Source organism: Protopterus annectens, chromosome 1.part1 (genome assembly GCF_019279795.1).
Source record: "Protopterus annectens isolate FY-2018-M chromosome 1.part1, PAN1.0, whole genome shotgun sequence".
Taxonomy (NCBI): domain Eukaryota; kingdom Metazoa; phylum Chordata; order Ceratodontiformes; family Protopteridae; genus Protopterus; species Protopterus annectens.
The window spans coordinates 204,517,035-204,538,842 of record NC_056726.1 but is presented as its reverse complement, the minus strand read 5'-3'; positions in this window follow the sequence as shown (position 1 = coordinate 204,538,842).

Sequence of the window (21,808 nt, the reverse complement as noted above, 5' to 3'; positions counted from 1 at the left end):
TGTTTGGATTAAGCTTTGTAGATTTAGAGATAGTGGTTGTAGGTTTTTTGCATGAGGTTTTTGTGTTAGTTTGTAGAGTTAGAAATTTAGATAACCAGAGATATTCAAGGAATGTGAAAAACCTCTGTACATCCTGGTCCAGAGGAATAGTGGATAAGCACTGGGTAGGGATGGGATGTCAGATTTGCTTCCAAATAATCTATGATATGTTAACATACTGTAATCTAAGGTTGTCTCTTAATAGTAGGAATAGGAATGCATTTTTGAAAAGCTTCATATGTGGATAATAGAATCTTGGAATGTTAAAGGACTCCAGAACATGAAAAAAAGGAAGCTATTTTTACACCTGTTTTTCCAATCAAAAGCAGACTTTATTTCACTACAAGAAACTCATTTGACTAATGATCAGTGGGATATACTGAAGGATAAGAAATGGATTAGGGAGATAGTGGCGCGGAAGGGACAACGAACAGTGCAGGGGTGGCAATTATAATTAAAACCGATACCAAGAGAAAATCTTAGATGTCAAAGTAGATAAAGGGGACGGTGGTGTTTAGTGGTTCTGATATCCAAGTTCTATGATAAACCCATATTACTTATGAATATATACGCCCTTCCACTAATCAGCACCATTTTATAACTTCACTTTACTCCATTTTACAACAATATAACAACTGTTATATATTAATGGGAGGTGATTGGAATTGTATCAAGATCCCAAGTTAGATAAATTCGGTTCATCTAAAGCTTTTAATAAACAGGCAATGATAGCATTGAAGGAATTTAAAACCAATTTTAAATTATATGACCCATTTAAACATACACACACACAAATGAAAGCAGAGAATTTTACTTTTTACTCAAGTTGCCATAAAATGTGGTCGAGAATTGATTTTTTTTTTATCTCAGAAGTATTGATTTCTGCTGATCCATGTGTTTCTACCCAAGCTCGACAATTATCGGACCACTCAAAGATCACATTAACACTAAACAATAATAATATGAGTAATAGGAAACTTCGAGGATACAATTGGTCTTTAAATCCATATTTACTGAGGAAAGATGACATATTGAAAGAAGTTAAAGAGACACTTAAACAGTTACTCCATAACCTCCTCAAAAACAGACACCCTGTTGATATAGAATGGGCTACAACTAAAGCCCAAATAAGAGGGATTTTTCTTCAGAAAGCTACTTACTATAAAAAAATGCAAAATAAGGAACTACAAGAATTGAAAACCAAAATTAAGTTACTAGACCAGGAGTTAATGAGGAACTACAATAAACAAACAGAAATAGACTTATTAAAGTATCAAAAAGAATTGTTTTTATTACATAATAGTAAACTATCATTTTATGAACAAAGAAATTTAGTAAAATACGCGAATCATATTCAGACTCCCTCAAAAGCACTAGCACGCATCATTAACCAAACGAAATCAACACTATTAATATCAGAAATATATTATAATAATAGAACATATACTAATAAGGCAGACATCATGAATACTTTTGAAACAATATTTAATCAGGTATATGGTGATCAGCAGACACTTTTACCAGATAAAGTTAGGAAAGATTTCTTTCAGAAGATCACATTCCCGAATATTGATAATGAGTCCCATAGGGATTTAATTAAACCGATTTCAGCGGAGGAGGTAACAGAGATAATTAAGAAGCTGAAACCACATAAAGCCCCAGGGCCGGATGGATTGACCTCTGAATTTTACAAAACTTTTAGTGAAATTCTGAGTAGAATACTTTCACAGACATTTAATTATATAATTCAAAATAAAATTAATAATCCCCACTTTAATGCTTCAAAGACAATTTTGATACCGAAAGAAAAAAGTGATTCTAAAAACCCAGATAATTACAGACCCATTTCACTCTTGAATATAAACATGAAAATTATGGCATCCATCCTGGCAAATAGACTGAAAAGGGTCACAAATCTAATAGTATCAGAGAAACAGGCGGGGTTTATGGATGGGAGACAGACCACTGATAATACATTAACGCTTCACACATTAATTTCCTACGCCAAGCACAAAAATCTCAATATTTATGCACTTATAATTGACGCACAGAAAGCATTTGACAGAGTTAACTTGGTATATCTATTTGATATGTTATCATACTTTAATATACCTCAGGATTTCATTTTAACATTAAGGAAAATATATAACAACGCATATACAAATGTATTTATCAATCAAGAATGCTCTAAAAGAATACAAATTAACAATGGTACCCGACAAGGATGCCCATTATCTCCTATTTTATTTAATCTTTATTTAGAACCATTATTTCTACACCTTAAACAAAATGTTTTTTACAATCCCCCAACATTATATGGTATGAAGATAAATATGGCTGCTTTCGCAGATGATTTAAATATATACTGTACCACACCTGTGTCAGATACCGAGAAAATATTAAAAGCAGTAGAAGACTTTGAGAAAATCTCTAATTATAAACTTAATTTTAAGAAATCCAAAATATTCCCATTAAAGACACCTACACCCTTTTCATTGTTACCATTGATAGGACAGGTAATGAGGGAAGAAAGAACAAAATATCTGGGTATTATATTTTCAACTGATAATAGAGATTTTTTTACAAATAATGTTGTCAACTTGGGATCAGATAACATTGGACTTGAAAAGATGGAGTAAACTGAAATTACCAATGATGGCAAGAACTGCAATTATCAAAATGAATGTTCTTCCTAGAATACTATATATACTTAGAGCTACACAACTCAGAATCACGAGGAAATTTTTAAACAGCTTCATATAGGACTAGGGAGATTTCTTTGGGAACCTCGGAAAACGAGGATAACATATGAGAAACTGATGGCTCCAAAGAATAGGGGAGGTCTAGACTTACCGGATTTCAAAACTTATTACTTGGTAGTTAATGCTAACAGAATTTTAAGGGCGATTCACTTTGATAGAGGCAGTCTGAAATGGGCGCCCAAATGGTTGGTCTTAACTTATAGACATGTAACTGGAGTGGGAATTAACTGTAAAGCTTTACCCTTTTTGAATAGAGGAACACTCAGTAAATATGACTTAATGGAACATATTAAAAGCTATGTAACTTCAATTCAAAATCTTTTTACTTCATTAAACCTACTAAAGTATATGATGGTGTTTCAACCACTCCACAAGAACCCAAATTTAGTAATAGGGAATAAATTGATAGACTTACAGAAATTCCCTCTAATAAAGGATTTAATCATATTGGATTTCTACCCCTTTCTTGGGATATTAGTTCACGATATTTTAAAAGAGAAAAGTCTTCCTATTTCCTATCTAATTATCATGAGACAACTAAAAGATCTGGCTATAAATTATTTTAATAACTTTGAATTTAAAGAAGAGGAATTAAATATATGTCGTAATCTGTGGGAAGCTCTGATACAAGACAAAAAATATATAACTACCTCATATAAACTGATAAAAGAGATGAAATATAATAAACATATTCTCTTATCGAATTACTGGAGGGAAAAATTAATATTAGTTGATGACAGCAAGATCTTGGAAGCATTTAATCTAACATTAAAGTCAGTATCCCTCCAAAAATTACTATTCACACAATTAATGATATTTAACAATGCCTACTATACCCGTCTTACTCTTCATAAATTTGACTCAAAGAACTCGCCTAATTGTCCATACTGCATAGACCAGACAGCTGACCTGTTTCACATGTTTCGGAGTTGCAAATGCATTTTTAAACTTTGGAATTTGTTAAAACTTCATTTACAGAAAATGGGCTACCAACACTCAGCACTCTCTTGGGAATTTATGATCCTACATATTCCCCCAGATAACTTAGACAAATCAAAAAGGATCATAATCATGAATATTTGTTTATTAATGAAACTATACATAGCTTCAAACTGGTTGAACCCGACCCAGACATCTTGGGAAAATTTTAGAACATTAGCAATAAGACACATATTAGCGCACAAATTGTTAATCAATGACCATAAGTAAAGCATAAATAATATTAAAATATGGGAGCAGATCTTTAATATTGTGTTGGCCTAGAGGTTCTTATCCACTGTTACTCAGGATATATATTTATAAGACAGATTCAATCTTAGATTAGATATAGGTTGTAATAATAATACAGACTGATGGCTTTTTCATGTTGTATTTCCTTCTTAATAATTTGTGTTAATATACAATGTTTGTGTAACTTTTGGAAGCAATCATGTACATATTGTATATACATAGTAGTGTGTAGTTATGTAGTTGAAAAATAATAAAAGACGGATTATTGAAAAAAAAATGCATTGTGATGGTACTTAGTATTTTCTAATATAACAACATGACAAGATGAATATTAATGTCTCACTCATGCATGTTATCTGCATAGTATCTCCTTCGATCAGTAGCATTTTGCATATGTCAGCATAGATCTTTTTTGTTTTAAATCTAAATGAACTACCACTATTTGGCAGCTATTACACCACAATGATGTTCATAGCAAGAGATGTATAGGTATCTTTGGTACTTACGTATTATCACAACCAGATTTTCACGATAATAGCGCTTGATTCCCAATGCGGAAATCTAAAAAGAAATGTATGCAAAATCACACTGACAATGTCATCTTCATCTAAAAACATTGTTTAGGTAGCAAAAACATTGTAAATGTAAAGGAATGAGTGCTTGTTTCAAGCTATGCTGTTTTCCAACATCTTGTCACTGTAAATACATTTTACACAGCCGCTATGTGTAATACACGTTCCATATCCCCAGCTGTGAGCCTCTAAATGTTGTCAAAGTTATACTTCAGATTAGTAAAAACGATCTATGTAGATATTCATTGGTAGTGAACTAACCCCAAAAAACAACCTTTATAAATATAATGCGTTTGTGGGATCTACCTAAGACAGAAAAGGAGTCAATAGCACTTTTCCAGCAGTATGGCATTATATCAACAAGTAAAGAATGCTGCTCCAGACATTCAATGACATTGTACTATGGGAAGCAGATTTTTTGGAAATGCAATACAGAAAAATGTTACCAACACATAGGAGTTCGAGTGAGTAATTTCTTTGAAGGAAGTAGAATTAATTTTACCACCGCTGTCCGCTTCATTTATTGTTGGGCAAAGCAGATGACATCTATAAGTTTCTGGCTGACAAGACAGTCATAGACTGGAGTAACTATTTACATGATGTCTGTGTCTTAGAAATGGAGAAAAAGGACAAGAAAGAAATCGGAGGGCCAGGGTGTATTGTGGAAATAGACGAGACTCTTTTTACTAGACGTAAAAGTAATGCTGGCCGTATTCTCCCTCAACAGTGGGAGGGATATGTAGGGAGACAAGAGAGACTTTTCTTGTAAAAGTTCCTGATAGAACAGCCGCAACATTATTTAATAAAATCAAAGAATACATTAAACAGGGCACTACTATTTATTCAGATTCATGGCGGGCATATCAAACTCAACAACTAGAAGAAGCTGGTTTCAGTCATGAAAAAGTAAATCATAGCTACAACTTTGTAGATCCAAACATAGGAGTGCATACGCAACACATAGAGAGAATGTGGGGATCTGTTAAGTGGAGAAACGAAAAACAGACAAGCACTGCAAGACACCATTTGGACTCCTACCTAATTGAATATATCTGGCGTGAAACACAGCTTGCACTAAAGAAAGACTCATTTGATGCAATCTTGACAGCAATAGCAGACAATTTCTCTCCATACAAAAAGTGTAACCCAGCAAGTGAACCATCTACAAATGAACCATCTACAAGTATGCTTCCTTAATCAGCGATAAAATATTTACAAATATTTTGCTCAAAAACATCCGGAAGACATCCACATGAATACTATGCAAAACATCCACAAAACATTGCAACAATAACTGCTATCCCCCCAAAAAAATCAGTTTCTGTCAAATACTACAAGAATGCTCTTCGTAACTTTAGCCTCCATCATCAAGACCTTCATCGCTGTTTGATTGTTTAGATTGCTATTACCTTTAACTTCAATTATTTCCTACAGTATGTCAAATTAAACTAGTTATTTACCAAAAAAATGTGTTGCTCCAGATTTCTTCTTCTCAGGAAAAAGTTTAGTATCCAATTTTGTAGTAATCCATTACGCAGTAAAAACGAACGAGCATTTCCCATGCGTCCTCAATTCACTTCTGCACTAAGACAGCAGTGCAACCAATTTTCATGTACGCAAAGCAAGTTTCACATTTCTGCGTTAATTTACACTACTAATTTGGGACAAACTACGTTGTACCCAAAGAAAACATTAAATTCTGTCTTACTTTTAGTCCCACAATCCGTTTTGTTAACAACGATACGCAACCGCGAAAATCTGGTTGCGATAATACATAAGTACCGTACCTTCTAATGGTTCTCTGGTGTAAGGGGGTAAGATCATAAGATATAATTCTTTGTATTATGAAGAAAGCAAGTCACTATTGTAGTTGCAGTATTGTAAGGAATGTTGTTTAACTGCAGGTATGATTAAGATAGCTTTAAATATGCATGGTGCAGCCATAATGGGGAAATTATACTGCAGACCTGTGTGCTTATTTTTCCTGTAGTTCTACAGAAAATGTTTTTGAAGAAATGTGAGTGTGCATATTTTGATATGACCAGTGGAATAATACCTCTGTTGGTAATTCCTGTTTCATTTGAGTGGACTCCATTTATTACCACCATAGGAATCATTTTGTGTAGTCATAAATGCAAATTAAGGTAATGCGGATAAGTACTGGAGAGACATAACAACTGCCATTAAAGAAGCAACCGACTTTTGCATATAGCAAGTATACAAATCAAAAAGAAAAATAAAATAAAAAACTCTATGATACTGAAATGAGGTGATGTCCAAGGTTAAAGAAAGCATATAACATTTCAGAAATAAAAGGGAGCAATAGAAGGAGAAGTTCAGACAGTGGTGCCATTTATAGCAGAATCAGGAAAGAAATTAGGTCAGAAAAGCAGGATAACTAACGCAATCAAGCAAAGAGATTATGCATTTTAACAAACAAGGGAGCAAACAAATAGAAGAAAGAAATGGGGCAGTGACCATTAAAAAACTGGGATTATTGGTCATAAAGTGATGCTGATAAAAAGTCTAAGTGAGGATTTCCGCAGTATTTGCTGAGGGTAAGAAAGATGTTTCATATCCTGACAGCAGAATATTCCAAGAAAATGAAAAGGCCCCTGATAATTCACAGCGGAGATAGCAATGAAGGAACATCAGAACCTTACGGTAAACAGGACAGTGGAAAGTGATGGGACTCACCCTGGAGTTCCTCAAGAACTGGTGGGAGAAGTAGTAAAACCTCTAACATCTTTAACATAATGTGGATGTAGCGTAAGGCTCTTGGAGACAAGAACACAATTAACGTGACTCCCTTCCTCTCTTAAGAGTGGAATCAAAAGATAGACTGAAATCAACTGACTTATCATTTTGTTCTATGCTTCAGTCAATACCATGAAATCAATACTAAGATAGACAATTTTGGCACACCCAGAATCCAGAGTGACAGTGAGTTCAAAGAAATATTTATTTGCATCTCGATATATGTTTCTAAGTACCACACAAGTCTAATATAGTTCTTTAAATAAAACGTGAAGTAAACCACAAAGTGGCTACAATTTTGACCTACTTACATCTCATCGGGGCATTTTCAGTAGTATAACCCACTGTAGTCTTTTCTTTTCAAGTAACACTTCTTATTCATTTCAGACCAATAGTCAGAAGTCAGTGCAGACGACTAAGGCTATGAGCTTTTAATGATCTAAGCAAGCAGTATATGGGTTGATTTCCTCAAGGTACACTTGCCATCTGTGAGACCTTAAGCAAGTCACACAGCATGACAACAGTGCCTTGTATCAAATGAGAATTTGGAACAGGCTGCTTAATGATCTCCTGGAAGGCATGTCCAGTAACTACCTACGAACAACATTAAATGCATGGTGTAAAACAGAAAATCACATTTAAAGAAGTAATATTAACTTGATTACCTAAAATATATTCATATTAATGATAACCCAAATGCAAACCCCGACTTCTATTTAGTCTGTTTTGTTTTCTTCAGCAAGAAGTGACTCTCTCTCATATATTTATTAAGCATGATTTTTGCTTAAAACATAAACTGATGTACTGAAATTGCCAGAAGTATTAAGATCTCATGTATAACCTTTTGTACTCATTTTGTTTTATGTATTCTTTCATTTACTTGAGGGTTTCTATTAAACCTGATGTATTCACTTTAAGAGGGATGCTTGAGAGCTGAGTCATGGCATGTCTTCACAGAGCAAATGGTCAGTAGGTTATGATCTGAGAAACCTAAATGAAATTCTTTGTACTATATAGTGCTTCATTTTTTCTGATGCATTGCGAGTTAAAGAAAAAGAAAAGTGAAGTGTGAAGTGTTAAACAATTTTAGTACAGCTGGAAGGTACCTAGATCTGCAACACAGAGACAGGGCAGAATCAAAGCAATGCACTTCTGAGAAGCAACCAGTTTTAAACACTTTTAGAAGCTTCACTCTGCCCCATGTTTTGTATATGTGTGTGTGTGTGTGTGTGTGTGTGTGTGTGTGTGTGTGTGTGTGTGTGTGTGTGTGTGTGTGTGTAGCAGTAAGAAGAATACTACAGCTTCAAATACCTGTTTCTGCAGTAGCTAATATGTGTGCTCCAGCATGACACCAGAGCTTTGAAAAGTGCAGAACAAAAGTATATAAACAAGCTTAGCATTTTGTCAAGTTTTAAGTCTAGTCTACATTCTCCATATACTACCCAAATACTACTGCATATACTAACCAGATACTACTGCATATACTACCTAGATAGTATTATTTTTTGCTGACTGTTTTTTTAATGAAGCATCTCTCTCTCTCTCTATCTCTATCTACTCCCACCCTAGGGTTCCTCTTTCACACTCACTGACACTCAGAAAATTTGAAGATATGCTTCTGACCTATGCCGATTAATTTTCTTTGGGATTAAGGCCCTTCCTTCAATTTAAAAGTGTGCACCTTTCTAGCTGTTTTGTACTCTAACATCCAGAAACAACAGCACAGTTACTAATGATATTTGCATGCATGTTTTAGCATTAATAACTGTTTTCAAGTAGAAAACAGAGAAGTGCTGCAAATTTATGAAGCCATGTTTGTATGTGCCTCTCTCTTTCTCTAACCATGCTTCTCGCTCACGCTGACACACCTAGAAGGAAGTTTGTTGTGATATAATAGGTTCATAGGTAAGTGTTAGGCTAGCTATCCGTCTCATGATCAGTAGTTATATATTATACCTAGTGAGAATAACTGGGATCATACCATAGATAATTTAAGGGTCCATGCATGGGATAAGGGGCATAAAAAAAGAAGAGAGTGATAGAGAGACAAAGACAAAGTGTGATATTATTCTAACAAGGCACAGCTAAAAGGGAAGATCTTTAGTGATAATATGACAGGTAAGTGCTTTAGTTGTAAATCCCTGCTGGTTTATCTATATGTTACTACAGACAAAACATTCTATCTTGTATAGCTTATGCTTAGTTAGAAATTATTTCACAAGAATATACAGGTGGGAGAAAAGTGGTACCCTTCCTTGGTGATCATAGTAACAGAGAATCTAAGGGGCTTAATTAATGATTAACTTTGCTATTAACTTGTAGTATGAAACAGAAATCCATCCACAGAAATGCAGCCCAAACCCAGTTACCAAAAACTCTTGTTATATTAAACAAATGGCTGTGGCTGTGTCTCAGAGTACCCGTCTATAGCTAGAAGATGAAAAGATTCGCCAGAGATGTTTTGAATGCTATCACTTGAGGAGAATGGCTTGGGCAGGTGAATTAATGGACAATACTTGTGGTAATGTATTTAGCAGAGCTTTAAACAATATTTTGATGTTGCACTTATCTCTAACATTTGACAAAAAAATAAAAAAATAGAGGCCCTTTCAGTAAGCTTAGCTTTATGTTTACAGTAATTGCTTCTACTCTAGCCTTTTCTGGGACAAGAAACAAATTTCAAAGGCCTCAATGCACATTTTGAAATAGAAAAACCTCCAAAACATTAAGTGAAAAATGAATGGCTTTAGAGTGAATTTGGTATGCCGGAATGAGTATAGTATAGCTTGGCAAAAGAGCATAAAGCATAATAACAAATGAATCTTACTTTGATGGATGCATGATTATCAGTAGTGTAAACAGGAGTCTTGAATGGTCCTTTACTGTGTCTGCATTAATGGCACTATGGAAACATATGTGTTCTTTACTGACATTATAAAGCTATGTATGGAAAGGATAAAAGAAAAATGACAAGACTGACGGAAATACGTAAACAGAGTAGCTTAAGTTCATTGCAGAAAGTATAGAATAATGCATCTGCTTAGCAATAATATGCAGAAGGAGTAAGTACTTAGAGGGCAAATATTAGCAGCAATAACAGCAAAAAGGAACCTGGCATAATCATAAAGTGTGATCTAAAGATAAGCATGCAGTGTAAAAGAGCAGCAGAATAGACATCCTAAGAACTATCATACATTAGAAGAGACACTGCTGATAGAAAGCAAAAGTTATACAGACAGCTGATCACCCTCCCTTATTGTTATTATGTGCAATTCTGATGATCCCTCTCTATAGCGAGGACATATCCACAGTAGTGGCAATATGTAGGAGGACAACTTAAATGATGCATATCTTAAGCCATAATCAGTATAAAGAAAGACCACTACATCTCAATATGTAGTCCTGAAGAAAGGAAGCAAAGGGGAGGGTATTATAAAACACATTAAAATACTTTAGGTCACTATAAAAAGTTCAGCTGGGTCAAAAAGTAGATATATGAGAATAAAAGGAAGCAGTCTAAAGTCAGATGGTTCAAGACTTAATGGAGATATATAGAATGAAGAATAGTTTTTAACAGAAATGTGTCTGATGACTGAACAGCCTTCATAAAGAGATAGTAATATAAATAAATGTGATGCAGTTCCAGAATACATGGGATAGCCTGCAGACGAATTGCTGGTTAAGAGGGGATCTATGGCTTATCAAAAAAAGTAGAAAATAGAATAGGTGGATCCAGATCCATTATCTGCCATTAAACTCTATTCTTGTGCCATGTATTTCATTGCTTAACACATGTAATCCACCCCAGGGTTCCACTCCAAGTTCATTTCATTTGTTCAATAACTCTTCGTACACTTGCGTGTCAAACATCATGCTGAAACCTTAACTGCTGACTGGAGCAGCAGAACCACAGTTATCTACTACAGTTTTTCAGATGAAATAAGTAATGATTAATGTCATTTTTTTTTCAAAAGATGAAGCTGGCTTCATGGAAGAGTCCTATTATGCTTCATGTGAGGCTATAACAGAGCTGTACAGTCTACATGCTTAACAGTGTTCCTGTACCCATTTAAAGGTACATTGTACTGCAGTGAATTTCACAAACCCTAATGTGTTATCTTCTCCTGCCACTAATGTCCAATAAACATACATCTTCTTTTTGGAAGGGTAGCTACCTATGGAGCAGGGAAAGGCATCAGTCAGAAGACAAACCCTTGTGTATTACCCACCCCCACTGAAAACCATCCAACAAACCAACATTTCCATCATGGAAGGGTAGCTATCTAGCAGGGAAAGGCAAAGCTCAAAGGTATGTGATACACTTCCCAAGAATATCTACAGTTAGCTCTCATCCTTAAAGCCCTGTTCATGATGTGTGCTTCTCTGCTACTGAATACTGCACATCCCGGTTTTTGCCACTTGGCCACATACTGTTGACATTTTGTAAAATATTTAAAGGAACAGGTTATCCAAAAGATATCTTGCTGTAATTATATAATCCTGGGCAGTGCCAATTTACCAGAGAGGTCTATATAACATGTCTACATAGAGAGACTGGCTCCAGACAATATGTAATTAATATATATAAGCTGAAAACAATAAAAGTTCAGAAAAGTCTAAGCTCAGCAGGGCAAAGGGAAATTAATCTTTGCATTACTTGAACAATGCACTAACCCAGTGAGGTAAGAACAAGCTGGAAAACAGGCTTACCTCTTTCACTCGGCTTACTGTGCTTGCATAGACTGATTAGCTTCAACTAACACCAATTAGGATATCATTACCTCTATCCCAAAGCTGTTTCTTTCCAAATATGTACGTCTCTTACAAAACAAACATTTCCCTTTTATAACAAGATTATTGAGGGCACTCATAATTATTGAATCACAAAGAACTCCTCTCATTGGTCAGACCCAACGATGAAGCCTATCATTCCTGGAATTAAAACTCCAAACTTGAACTCAGACAGAAGCTCATATTGCAAAGACACCATGGCAAACATGCCACCAGAAGGCACACAAAAATCATTTCTAACTAAACTTGATTCTGGAAAATTGTAAATCAGATCACTGAACTCACCAATCCAACAGCAGCCACAATAAAGAACTCCATACAATCCACTTCTGACCCACAATCAGTTAATGACATCATCAAAGAATTTATACAATTCCCTGCCACCTCCTCCACCACCACCCTCAAATCTACACAGCACCAGAACCAAAAACATAAACCACACTATTCTACTTTAAAACCATCCCAAAAATGCATTTAAGTTCTTATTGAAAAAATATCCTCTGATGCCCCAATGGTGTTGGATGGAATCGAATCATGGTTTACTTTGCTAAGTAACGATTTCCTAGTTCACCGGCTAAAATTCCTATAAAACCCCTTCCATCATGTCAGCACTTTGGAAACTATCATGCATGAAGCTGCTTCAAAACCCTGCAAACTGCTCAGCACAGGATACTTGTATCCCATTCCAGTCCTACCAACTCTTGGCAAAATACTTGAAAAACTCATTTGCTTCCAGCTCTGCTTGCAAATCTGCAAAATCCTTTATCCAAACATTTCTTCTCACCTTTGCACAGTGCCCAAATTGCTTTGTTTGCCCTCACCAATGACATCCTAAAAACTTTGATAAAGGCAGCCTTACAGGAACAATGTTTATAAATTTCACCAAAGACTTTGATGTTGTTTATTGCCCACTTTTACTTAATTTAATTTCCACAGCTGGAATTATCAGTTAAGCTCACCAGTGCTACAGCAGTTTCTTACCCAAAACGAAGCTCAGTTCCAAAATAGGCAATACACTCTTCAATGTAGCCCCACTATACTTGGGAGTGCCCCTAGGATCAGTAATATCCCCCTTCTCTTCTTAGTCTATATAATTTGCTCCCAGCCAACCTCCCCTACTATCCAATCATCCTTTAAGCGATGATATGGCAATTTATAGATCTCACTCACCCCATGCAGTTCGAAAAATCAAGTCCTGACTCACAAACTGGCTACAACAAATAAAACTGCAAACAAAATGTATGATCTTTGGAACCAAACAAAAATGACATAGGATTTTACGGAGATAACGACCCTTTCCTCAACTGAGAAATAACCCCAACTAAACAACATAGAAGTTACCATTCAGTTCATTTTTCTTTTGGAGTCCATTCTGATTACAGCCTGGGTTTTAGTGTGTTGTTTCGTATCTTTGGAGCGTTTCTACAGCTTTTTTTACCATTCAGTTCTATTACTTAGGAGTGTGCTTAGAACAACAACTCAAATTCCAATCCCATGACTAAGTAACAAAACAAAAATCAACATACATGTTTCAGGCTACCAGTATGTTTCAATTTCTATCCCCCAAAATCAGAGCTGCCTACACTAAAAAGCAAGAGCAGCTTCGGGTACTAACTGCTGAACTGCAGCCCCCATTACAAAACAAAAAAAAAGAAAAGAAAAGAAATGAAATAGTACAATATTCAGAAAACCAACTACTATGGTAAAAACAATCATAACCATTATCTTAAGACTTTATGTTGTGCTGATATTTAATATTCTATTTTTTAAAAAAAATTGCAGTTTATTATCTGTACATTTTCATATTTCTGTGTACCTTTTAGGATAATTGTATTATTGGTGAGTGTTTTGTATTGGTTGTACCAGCTTTAAATACGTGATGGTTGCTAAATCATTTTATTTCTGATGAAGTTCTAGTGAAGAAAAGCGCAGTACAGGACTTTACACTTAAAAACGTTGTTCACTTCTCCAGTAGTACAGCTTTCTTTTGTGGTTAATATTATCAATTTATCAAAATTTCATTTTTTGAATTAATATGTTGGCTTAGCATTTAGGATACTTTCTCCTATCTTATGAATATAAAATTCTGTGTGGTTGTTGCATTTACTGTCCTTAAGGACCTGTATCCAAAACCCTGCTCTATTAATCTCCTTGTTTCTTGAACTCTCCCCATTTCATTATCATTCCTTTCCACTTTTATTTATAACAATGTGTGTGAGTGATGTACCTCAGCCTTAAATGCATAACTCTAAAATATCCCTTCATATCAGGTAATCATAAGCCACTTTCTTTTATGAGGATAATCCATGTATCCCCGTTAACCTTTGCGCTCCTCCCCTCACAAGAATATTTCTTCAACTCTTTATTAATTATTGTCTACAAGTTCTTCTCTGGTTGATAAAAATATGTCTGACCCATACAGAAAAGTAATTAGACTAAAACCATTTTCACTGCTTGCACCTTACTATCCATATCCATGACCAAGAGATTCCAGCTTCTCAATGTTTGCATAATCTTTTTAGTCTCTCTTCCAAATATTAACTGCCATACCAGAATCCTTTCCAATCCATGCACCTAAATACTTCATCTTATCTACATAAATATGGGTATTGCTGAAACAATTCATGTGTGTGGGTACATAGTTTACAGTGGTAGTCTTTGTTTTATCGACATTTATGTTACATCCTGAAAAGACTTGAAAATGCCACAAAATATTCCACAATGCTGAAATGCCCTTTTCTGAATTTATCAACTGGAAAATAACATCATCTGCAAATAAAGCTAACATTTCTTGATTGCTATGCCAGTTATATCCTTGAATTTGTGAGAAGCTGATTATTATTTTTATTTATTGATTTATTTTGCTAATGATTTTAAATACACAACAAATAGCAAAGGGGAAATAGGGCACTCCTGTCTGGTTCTTCTGTTCAAACAACTTGTTGGAAAGAAACCATCCCTCCTTAATTCTTGCCTCTGCCCTTCATTCATCTTCCGTATTCATCCTATTATTCTATCAGAGAACACAAATGCTACTGTTGCTCTACTTATAAATTCATCGCTGACTCAATCAAATGCTTTCTCTGAATCTAGGCCCACCAACAATAGTGGCATTTTCTTATACTCTACTTCCCTCTGGATCATCACTGTTCTACTAATACTGTCAAATGATTGCCTCCCCTCCAGAAATCCACATAGATTCATTTTTATCACTTTTGGCAATACCTTAGCTATTCTCTTCATTAGTACAGACATAAACACTTTACAATTGTGATATAAAATTTAAATTAGTTTACATGAAGCTAGCTATGAAGGGTCTTTACCTTCTGTGCGTAATACATCTACCGTAGTTTTCTTCCATGACACTGGTTCTGTCCCCAGTTCAAAATATTGTTAAACAAACTCTCCCAGGCCTTTATTACTTTCTTCCCTCCAAACTTTCACAGGAATGTTATCTGTTCCCAGAGACTTCCCTGTTGGTCTATTATACATCAACAATTTTATCTCATTCCTTCCCATTTTAGTTATGAAAAATTAGGAAAGTAGTTCTGATTTGATTTATTTATGGCTAAATATGAAAAAGCTGCTAAAGCATTAATGTATTTTCAGAAACTTTCAATAACATGGAATTGGGAATTGGCCTACTCAGCATTGCAAATGTATGGCTTTTTGCCTAGAATGTTGTGACTGGTGAAGCACCCAATTTGCAGAGCCCCTAGTTTGAATTTACACAAATGACAATCTTTCACAACCCTTTTCAGTGATGACAGGTATCAGTTAAAGGACCATTCTTTCACCTGCTTTGTTTATGTTGGGTGGTGGAAACCTTATCTAATTACCTAAGAACTCATGCATAGGCACTGGGGATTCTCACTGGTGTTTAGAATAAAATAACTTTGCATGGGATTGTGAATGATTACATTTTCTGGTGGCTACTGAAGCTTGAATACACGTTACCTATCTTGAAGAATATTTTGAGGGAATTTGCAGGTATTTCAAGACTATAAATAAATACAGAGAAGTTTACATTACTCCTCCTTAACTGTGTGTGTTAGCAGGACACTGACCACTCCAAAAATGTAGATTTCAGATTTTAAATACTCTAAATAACTGGGGATTAGCTAACAATTTACAACATCCTGCATTCTTTTAGCCCTTTGCATAAGGAGCTTTTGAGCAAATGTGTGAGTGAAAATAGCTTTATCTTACTGTTCTTGCTAAACATCACAGCCTGATGCTATTAGTACAGCAAAATATATTATTCCTCTTACATCATTTGTCACAGGCAGGGTTGACTAAGTGTCTGATAAATTATAGAAACTATTGGGGGATTTGGAATGAGATGCCTGACCACCTTCCTTAATGAAGAAAAACTGTGCACATAGGCGGAATTAAAAGAATATGGAGTTCTTAAACATTATGCTGTAGCCTGTAGCCCATATATGTCCACACTGACACATGGTAGATCAGAGACCCCACCTATGTATTAATGTAATTGGAAACATATGGATGCACATAGCTGTGAGAGGGACGACCAGTGTAAAATTATGGAATCTAAATTGAACAGAGAGTTACTAGTGAAAGTGATCACGGTAAGGAAGAAAACTGGCATGTGTGGGGAAATGCTTAAGAATGCCTTCAAATCATCACTCTTACTGGATTTATTGACAAAACATTTTTCAGATCAACATTAACAAATATGCAGCTTGCTAGATAGCTAATAGGTTACATGATAGAACCCATACTGTTAAAATTAGGGATAATTGCTCTAGGCCAAAAAAATACCACTGGAATTGTCCCATAGCGTTATGTCTTTGTCCCTCTCCTCTTTGGCATATACTACTCTGACATAAAATGTGATGTCAAGAGACTGTTATTAAAAAGGTTTTCTGATTATTTCAAACTGTGATCAATTACCAGATCCTATTCAAATTGTCTAGCAAGGGCTCAATTAAACAAATGCTTGGTATGCTGATTATAGGCTTACACTTAGTACCACAAAATGCCACAGAGTTTCTTTTGGTAACTATAGCAGCAAATTTGCATGGCATGTTAACACTTCACTTAAATCTGGCCCACTCATCAAACAATTAGTTACCTATCCCAATAACAAACTCAATTTAACCACCATGTCTCTACCATGGTTAAGAAATCCTTTTACCTTGCACAGCTGATCCTATGTGGTATCTCCTAAAGATCAGAAGTTGCTGTAGTTTACTTAATTTCTCTCTTATTAGGCCCATAATTAAATATAATGCCCTCTCTGGCGTGCTTCTCATTAAGCACCTAAATAGACTTGAGAGACCTAAACTTTTTCTCTTCAGAAGGATCTCAGATCTTAGCACCCTTCTCTACTCTGGTAAACTAAAAGCCCTATTCCTTTACTTAATCTTTCATTTGCTCCTGACTGATTAACTTTGCTTAAACGTCTGTGCTGTGAGTGACCCCTCACTCTTTGTGCTTTTTCTATCTAAACTGAACCAGAGGCAAAGCAAACACCTGCTCTAGTGACCTAAAGATATACTTTCAACAACTATACTTTTTAACAATACCAGATTGAAGGTCGCATACCTATCCTATTGTATTCCCCCTTTTTAGAATAAGCCCTAAATATCAACCAGAGTACTTTCCTGGCAAAGTTTAAATCTTGTCTGGATGACTAGATGAGTGATCACAAATTCACAACTAGGATATTATATCAGTTTAATAGTGGACACTATTGATTTTTCACCTGTACTGAGTAGTATGTCTAAGATTGTCAGTGATACTCTTGATTGTAAGCTCAGTAGAACCTATGAACTATTAAAGTATGTGCCCAGCATCAAAGCAGAAAAAGAGATGGCTGGCTAGAGTAGAGGGCGAGTGATGTATATTGCTGGTCTAACTTTTGTACTTAGCAGTCTTGAAACTTTTACCATGCAGACATCTGAAATAGAAGTCCACACAGCGGAATTTGTTCTTTATGACAATACTTACTGCTATAAAGAGCCTTCTATGAAAAAAGAGACTCTATATTACCCTAGAGTGTCAGCTGTTCAAAATTAGAAGCCAAATGACTGGGTTGCTAAGTTTAGTTGCTCCAGGCTGAAAATATTGTGTATTTACAGAGAAGTGTCAGTTGTAACCACAAATGTGTATGAAGGTTATATTACAAATGGAAAATGATCTTGAATGAATACTACCATGTACCATAAGAACATGTATTATTTGCATGGATAAGATTTAAAAATAACTTTACTTAGATTCAGGAACTTTTGTCTTTTCAGTACCTCAGGAGGTAGAGTGCTCATCTTTGCTGCTGTAAAATCAAAAGGTGTCTGTGAGTTCTATTCCCACACCAGGTGATTGGATTCATTTTTGCATGACTAACACTGCATAGTAGCATTGGGGTGGGGGTACTGTACTCTTGAGTGTGGCATTTATCAGATGAGATGTTAAACCAAGGCCCTATTTGCTTGAGCTGGTGATAGCTTAGTTAGATGTAGTTGGTCACACAGCACTACTTGAAAAGACTAGGGAAAGTTCCTTGATGTCCTGGCCATTGGTGACCTGACCAGATTTCTTCTAATCAGTATGAATAACATTTCTTGTCTCCACTGAAAAGAGGCTACTGGCATAGTAGGACTGACCTGGTCAACAAAAGGTAGGTAAATAAATAAATATATTTAAACTAGTACAGCAGAGGCAAACCACACCTGTATCATTAAAAAGGGGCTTGCTCCTTTCTCAGATGCATGCTAGAGGCACCACCAGTGTAATACTACCCAATTCCATATGCTGTAGGAGTGCCCTATCTATAAAGATTATGCAAGATGGTGTGTGAAGTGCCGGGTCTATATTAGAAGAGCAAAAGCTGAAAACAGCAAACTCTCTTATGTTGAACCTAAAAAAGCTGGAACAGCGTTTTCTTTTCCAGGGAAAAAAATCCCTGGGCCTTTCTCGGGACATTGTCGTTTCTTCCACTATGGTGTGATCTTGGAGTTGGTATATTTAAGTTGGGGGTCAGTGGGGGGCAAAGCCCCCTCACTGGATTTTGTCTGTACATTTTTTTTTGAGCAGTGGGAAAAAAGTCGCTGTTCTGTGCATTTGACATTTTGTAGTTTTGTTTTTTCAGTTTGACATAAGAGCATTCACAGTTTTCAGCTTTTGCTCTTCTAATATAGACCCAATATGCCTACTAATGGTCCGTAGATGCTGTAATATGTGGAGCAGCTTTTCTGGTTCCCACAACCCTGGAGGAGAGAATCAACACCCTGTAAGCCTTCCATGAGATGGCATGTTTTGTGGAGGTCCTGGAAACCGTTGATTGCACTTTTGTTGCTTCAAGTCTACATCTGGTCCAGATACAGTAATATAAACAGGCAGGGCTTTCACCCCCCCCCCCCTTCCGCCAAACTGCCAGATGGTTATGTGCTAGTCAGGTATAGTACATATCTGAATTATACCAATGGTTCCTGGTCACCTGGTTGGGATATATGCATGCTTCAGTTAGACAAGCCTTTATGCAAGTATCATGCATGTTGGAAACAGGCCACATATAATATGTTGTTTGCTATAAGTTGCAAACCATGCTGGAGATGCCATAGAGCCTTAGTTGATAACCCTGGAATGCAACCCTCAGATTGTGCAGGAAATGTCCCATACAGATCTTATGAAACCAAAAACATCATGGAAATGGTATTTATGTTACTTAGGGGACACTGCCAATGTTTACATACTTCTGGAGGAGCACTGCAATATAGTCCAGACACATGTAGCAAGGTATTTTTTATATGCACCTACAACATGGGATTTTGCAAAGAAGTTGATCAGTGGGAGAACATTATAGCAGGACCTGCTATACAAGTTGCAGTTGCAACAGATGGGCAGTGTAGTTAGTCAGGAAAGTGAAATGTAGTAGCAGAACCACTGCTGAGATAGTGGCAGTTGCAATACTTAAACTTACCGGAGACACTGCTCAATCCAGTATCATATTCATGGGTGACTTTAACTGCTTTAGTCTAAACTGAGAACCATACATGAGTCAAAACTTACACTGAAGAAGGCAACATTTCGCCGAAACCGTTTTATGTTTTCTCACAATAAAAATATTATATGCTGATATTGAGTGCTGGCCATTTAGTTTTTGATATTTGGTGTTTTGGCCTTGTACCTTGCCATACTTGTGTTGTATTTTGTTGTTCCAAACTTACAGGCCTAGATATTCCCAGACTTTATCAACAGAAACACCCTGGATCAGATAGTCCAATCATCCACTAGGGGAGTGAACATACTAGATCTGGTAAGCAATAACATGGGAGAATTATCTACTCACCCTAGTGTGATGCTTTCTGTTGTAAGGTTGAATCATAAAGCTGTCTCCTTTGAAATAAAAATAAACCTTGGGACCACTGATAAATCTGGAACATTATGGAACTATTCTAAGGCAAGCTTCAGACTATTAAGTGATAACCTGTCAAAATTCCAACCCCCCCCCCCAACCATGAGAAGACTGCCACCTATGTGGAACTGTTCACAGAGACCCTGTACAATCATAGTAGCAGATACATAGAGACAGCTGTGCCTACCAGGAAAAAGCACGGAACAAACTGAAAAAAAAAAACAAGCCATCCTAAAAGCCATGACAAATATTAAGAAGTGCAATACCCAATAGGAAAAACATCTCTTGTCAATCTTAATAAGCAATTCAGTGGGCAAATCAAGTCTACCAAATGCAAATTTATGGTAATATTAGCCTCACAGGTCAAAGGCAAACATAAGGCTTTCTTTAGCAATGCCCACAACCTCAAAGGCAGTATACAATAATATTCAAAACTATTTGTAAATGGAGCTACTTACATTAAGGCAGAAGACACAACAAATTCAGCTCCAGTTTAACCCCTCTCTTCCCTCAGCCACCCCTCAAGAAATACTGTTGAACATAAGCCCCCAACTATCTCTAAGGAACAGGTCTACAATGTGCTCACCAAGGCTGAATATACTGCATCAGTAGGTCGCAATAATATGCAGGTTGCTTCCTAAATAGCATGAAACATGACCTGTCAGGACCATTAGAGTTATCATTTAACCATAGCTTCTAGACAGGCTTCATGCCATATCAACACAAGTGCAGGCCATCTACTAACCCAGGTAACTAAAGACCCATACGTCTGACCAGTATCATATGCAAAGCCATAGAAATAATTATCATGGAAATGATTGACAGTCACATAGAAAAGATCCTAACACTGGATGCAGCCCAGTTTGGCTTCATCAAATGCAGGTCATGCATACTCAGCCCAGTATACCTCTTCAAGAAGGTCACCAAAGTAAGGGATGAGGAAATAATGGTGCATATTGCCTATCTTGACCTGAGAAGACAAATTATACAATAACCTATTAGGTACGTTAGAGAAACTCATGGAATTAGGCATACATTCCTATGTTATACACTGAATAACCTGGTGGCTATCACAATTGACCCAAGAAGGTAGGATAGGGGAGTCTGCCTCCACAAAGAGGCTGGTCACAAGTGGAGATCCTTAGGGCTCTGTGCTGGGTCCACTCCCTTTTGGCATCTATTTCCCTGAAGTAAAGGCCAGCATTAAGGCCACCATCAAGGTCAATGTCAAGGGCCTCTGCCTGACCAAATATGCAAATGACTAGGTGTTGTCATAG